General features: G+C 41.6%; 1 non-coding gene across 1 annotated transcript; it reads left to right on the top strand.

Annotated features, from left to right (window-relative positions):
* The first annotated feature begins 3,850 nt into the window (after positions 1-3,850).
* On the top strand, positions 3,851-3,958 carry LOC112718977 (small nucleolar RNA R71). The gene has a single exon (XR_003161302.1). It is a non-coding gene; the product is annotated as a small nucleolar RNA R71 (small nucleolar RNA).
* Positions 3,959-5,693: the final 1,735 nt, after the last annotated feature.

Here is a 5,693-nt window from a genome sequence, read left to right as displayed (position 1 = left end):
ATAAAAACAGTTTTCATTTAAGAAAGGTGATGGATTCATATTCATAGCTTTAAGGCATAGACACTAAGACACTAATGATCATAAGACACAAACATAGATAAACATAAGCATAAATTTTCGAAAAACAGAAGAATAAAGAACAAGGAAATCAAGGAACGGGTCCACCTTAGTGATGGCGGCTCTTTCTTGCTCTTGAAGATCCTATGGAGTGCTTGAGCTCCTCAATGTCTCTTCCTTGTCTTTGTTGCTCCTCCCTCATAATTCTTTGATCTTCTCTAATCTCATGAAGGATGATGGAGTGTTCTTGATGCTCCACCTTAGTTGTCCCATGTTGGAACTTAACTCTCCTAGGGAGGTGTTTAGTTGCTCCCAATAGTTTTGTGGAGGAAAATTCATCCCTTGAGGAATCTCAGGGATCTCATGATGAGTAGGATCTCTTGTGTACTCCATCCTTTTCTTGGTGATGGGCTTGTCCTCATCAATGGGGATGTCTCCCTCTATGTCAACTCCAACTGAATAACAGAGGTGACAAATGAGATGAGGAAAGGCTAACCTTGCCAAGGTGGAGGTCTTGTCCGCCACCTTATAGAGTTCTTGGGCTATAACCTCATGAACCTCTATTTCTTCTCCAATCATGATGCTATGGATCATGATAGCCCGATCTATGGTAACTTCGGACCGGTTGCTAGTGGGAATGATTGAGCGTTGTATGAACTCTAACCATCCTCTAGCCACGGGCTTGAGGTCATGCCTTCTCAATTGGACCGGCTTTCCCCTTGAATCTTGCTTCCATTGTGCGCCCTCTTCACATATGACTGTGAGGACTTGGTCCAACCTTTGATCAAAGTTGACCCTTCTAGTGTAAGGATGTTCATCTCCTTGCATCATAGGCAAGTTGAACGCTACCCTCACACTCTCCGGACTAAAATCCAAGTATTTCCCCCGAACCATAGTGAGATAATTCTTTGGATTCGGGTTCACACTTTGGTCATGGTTCTTGGTGATCCATGCATTGGCATAGAACTCTTGAACCATCAAGATTCCGACTTGTTGAATGGGGTTGGTAAGAACTTCCCAACCTCTTCTTCGGATCTCATGTCGGATCTCCGGATATTCACCCTTTTTGAGTGAAAAAGGGACCTCGGGGACCACCTTCTTCAAGGCCACAACTTCATAGAAGTGGACTTGATGCATCCTTGAGAGGAATCTATCCATCTCCCATGACTCGGAGGTGGAAGCCTTTGCCTTCCCTTTCCTCTTTCTAGAGGTTTCTCCGGCCTTGGATGCCATAATGGTTATGGAAAAACGAAAAAGCAACGCTTTTACCACACCAAACTTAAAATGTTTGCTCGTCCTCGAGCAAAAGAAGAAAGAAGAGAGTAGAAGAAGAAGAAATGAGGAAGAGGGAGATGGTGGTGTGTTCGGCCAAAGAGGGGGAAAAGTGGTGTTTAGGTTGTGTGAAAATGAAGGGTTGAAGAAGGGTATATATAGGAGAGAGGGGGGTGAATGGTTCGGCCATTATGGGTGGGTTTGGGAGGGAAAGTGGTTTGAATTTGAAGGGTGAGGTTGGTGGGGATTTATGAAGGATGGATGTGAGTGGTGAAGAGATAGATGGGATTTGATAGGTGAAGGGTTTTTGGGGAAGAGGTGTTGAGGTGATTGGTGAATGGGGGAAGAAGAGAGAGAGTGATGGTAGGGTCCTGTGGGGTCCACAGATCCTGTAGTGTCAAGGAAAAGGCATCCCTGCACCAAATGGCATCAAAATCCACGTTTTGAGCCATTTCTGGCGTTAAACGCCGGGCTGGTGCCCATTCCTGGAGTTTAACGCCAGGTTCTTGCCCTTTACTGGCGTTTAACGCCGGTCTGGTGCCCCTTTCTGGCGTTAAACGCCCAGATGGGTGCCAGACTGGGCGTTAAACGCCCAACTGCTAGGCTGACTGGCGTTTGAACGCCAGCAGCATCTTCCTCCAGGGTGTGCTGTTTTTCTTCCTGTTTTTCATTCTGTTTTTGCTTTTTTCATTGTTTTTGTGACTTCTTATGATCATCAACCTACAAAAAAGATAAAATAACAAAAGAAAATAATTAATTATAAAACATTGGGTTGCCTCCCAACAAGCGCTTCTTTAGTGTCACTAGCTTGACAGAGGACTCTCATGGAGCCTCAGAAATGCTCAGAACCGTGTTGGAACCTCCCAACACCAAACTTAGAGTTTGAATGTGGGGGTTCAACACCAAACTTAGAGTTTGGTTGTGGCCTCCCAACACCAAACTTAGAGTTTGACTGTGGGGGCTCAGTTTGGCTCTGTTTTGAGAGAAGCTCTTCATGCTTCCTCTCCATGATGACAGAGGGATATCCTTGGGCCTTAAACACCAAGGATTCTTCATTCACTTGAATGATCAACTCTTCTCTATCATCATCAATCACAGCCTTTGCTGTGGCTAGGAAGGGTCTGCCAAGGATGATGGATTCATCCATGCACTTCCCAGTCTCTAGGACTATGAAATCAGCAGGGATGTAATGGTCTTCAATCTTCACCAAAACATCCGCTACAAGTCCATAAGCTTGTTTTCTTGAGTTGTCTGCCATCACTAGTGAGATTTTTGCAGCTTGCACCTCAAAGATCCCTAATTTCTCTATTACAGAGAGGGGCATGAGGTTCACACTTGACCCTAAGTCACACAAGGCCTTCTTGAAGGTCATGGTGCCTATGGTACAAGGTATAGAAAACTTCCCAGGGTCCTGCCTCTTTTGAGGCAATTGCTGCCTAGACAAGTTATCCAGTTCTTTGGTGAGCAAAGGGGGTTCATCCTCCCAAGTCTCATTTCCAAATAACTTGTCATTTAGCTTCATGATTGCTCCAAGGTATTTAGCAACTTGCTCTTCAGTGACATACTCATCCTCTTCAGAAGAAGAATACTCGTCAGAGCTCATGAATGGCAGAAGTAAGTCCAATGGAATCTCTATGGGCTCATCTTGAGCCTCAGATTCCCAAGGTTCCTCATTGGGGAACTCATTGGGGGTCAGTGGACATCCAGTGAGGTCTTCCTCAGTGGCGTTCAATGCCTCTTCTTCCTCCCAGAATTCGGCCATGTTGATGGCCTTGCACTCTCCTTTTGGATTTTCTTCTGTATTGCTTGGAAGAGTACTTGGAGGGAGTTCAGTAATTTTCTTGCTCAGCTGACCCACTTGTCCTTCCAGATTTCTGATGGAGGACCTAGTTTCAGTCATGAAACTTTGAGTGGTTTTGATCAGATCAGAGACCATAGTTGCTAAGTCAGAGGTATTCTGCTTAGAACTCTCTGTCTGTTGCTGAGAAGATGATGGAAAAGGCTTGCTATTGCTAAACCTGTTTCTTCCACCATTATTATTGTTGAAACCTTGTTGAGGTCTCTGTTGATCCTTCCATGAAAGATTTGGATGATTTTTCCATGAAGGAATGTAGGTGTTTCCATAGGGTTCTCCCATGTAATTCACCTCTTCTATTGAAGGGTTCTCAGGATCATAAGCTTCTTCCTCAGATGAAGCTTCCTTAGTACTGCTTGGTGCATTTTGCATCCCAGACAGACTTTGAGAAATCATATTGACTTGTTGAGTCAATATTTTATTCTGAGCCAATATGGCATTCAGAGTGTCAATCTCAAGAACTCCTTTCTTCTGACTAGTCCCATTGTTCACAGGATTCCTTTCAGAAGTGTACATGAATTGGTTATTTGCAACCATTTCAATCAGTTCTTGAGCTTCAGTAGGCGTCTTCTTCAAATGAAGAGATCCTCCAGAAGAGCTATCCAAAGACATCTTGGACAGTTCAGAGAGACCATCATAGAAAATACCTATGATGCTCCATTCAGAAAGCATATCAGTGGGACACTTTCTGATCAATTGTTTGTATCTTTCCCAAGCTTCATAGAGGGATTCTCCTTCCTTCTGTCTGAAGGTTTGGACTTCCACTCTAAGCTTACTCAATTTTTGAGGTGGAAAGAACTTTGCCAAGAAGGCATTGACTAGCTTTTCCCAAGAGTCCAGGCTTTCTTTAGGTTGAGAGTCCAACCATGTCCTAGCTCTGTCTCTTACAGCAAAAGGGAATAGCATCAGTCTGTAGACCTCAGGGTCAACCCCATTAGTCTTGACTGTGTCACAGATTTGCAAGAACTCAGCTAAAAACTGATGAGGATCTTCCATTGGAAGTCCATGGAACTTGCAATTCTGTTGCATTAGAGAAACTAATTGAGGCTTAAGCTCAAAGTTGTTTGCTCCAATGGCAGGGATAGAGATGCTTCTCCCATAGAAGTCGGGAGTAGGTGCAGTAAAGTCACCCAGCACCTTCCTTGCATTGTTGGTATTGTTGTTGTTTTCGGCTGCCATGTGTTCTTCTTCCTTGAAGAATTCGGTCAGGTGCTCTAAAGAGAGTTGTGCTTTGGCTTCTCTTAGCTTTCTCTTCAAGGTCCTTTCAGGTTCAGGATCAACCTCAACAAGAATGCCTTTGTCCTTGCTCCTGCTCATAAGATAGAGAAGGAAACAAGAAAATATGGAATCCTCTATGTCACAGTATAGAGATTCCTTTAGGTGTCAGAGGAAAAGAAGAGTAGAAGACAGAAGTGGAAAATTCGAACTTAACAAAGAAGATAGAGTTCGAATTTTGCCTTAAGGGATAGTGTTAGTCCATAAATTGAAGGATGTGAGAAGGAGGGAAGTGATTTTCGAAAATTAAGTGGGAAATTTGAAAACATTTTTGAAAAACATCACTTAATTTTCGAAAATGAAAATGGAAATGGAAAAGAAATCAAGTGATTTTTGAAAAAGATTTTGAAATTAGAAATCAAAAAGATTTGATTGAAAACTATTTTGAAAAAGATGTGGTTAAGAAGATATGATTGGTTTTAAAAAGATGTGATTGAGAAGATATGATTTGAAAACAATTTTAAAAGATATGATTTGAAAACAATTTGAAAAGATATGATTTTAAAAATTAATGACTTGCCTAACAAGAAAAGATATGAATCAAACATAAAACCTTCCTCAACAGAAAAGGCAAAAAATGTTCAATCAAATCATTAATTGTTAATAAGTATTTTTGAAAAAGGAAAGAAATTGATTTTGGAAAAGATTTGATTGAAAATTGATTTGAAAAAGATTTGATTTTGAAAAGATTTTGAAAACTTAGAAAAAATCTGATTTGAAAACAAAATCTTCCTCCCCTAGCCATCCTGGCGTTAAACGCCCAGAATGGTATACATTCTGGCGTTTAACGCCCAAAATGCTACCCTTTTGGGCGTTAAACGCCCAACCAGGTACCCTGGCTGGCGTTTAAACGCCAGTCTGTCCTTCTTCACTGGGCGTTTTGAACGCCCAGCTTTTTCTGTGCAATTCCTCTGCTGTATGTTCTGAATCTTCAATTCTCTGTATTATTGACTTGAAAAGACACAAATTAAAAATATTTTTGGATTTTTAATAATAAGGACAAACCAAAATGCAACAAGAATCAAATGACAATGCATGCAAGACACCAAACTTAGCAGTTTGTATACTACTGACACTAACAAAACGAAAATGCATATGAGACACACAAAACACTCAAGTCAATAGAATTCAAAGATCAGAACAAGGAAATCATCAAGAACAACTTGAAGATCAATGAGGACACATGCATGAATGCAATAAGAACAGAAGCATGCAATTGACACTAAACTTAAGA

This window comes from Arachis hypogaea, chromosome 10, assembly GCF_003086295.3.
Source record: "Arachis hypogaea cultivar Tifrunner chromosome 10, arahy.Tifrunner.gnm2.J5K5, whole genome shotgun sequence".
Taxonomy (NCBI): domain Eukaryota; kingdom Viridiplantae; phylum Streptophyta; class Magnoliopsida; order Fabales; family Fabaceae; genus Arachis; species Arachis hypogaea.
This window is presented reverse-complemented; position numbering and strand designations above follow the sequence as displayed.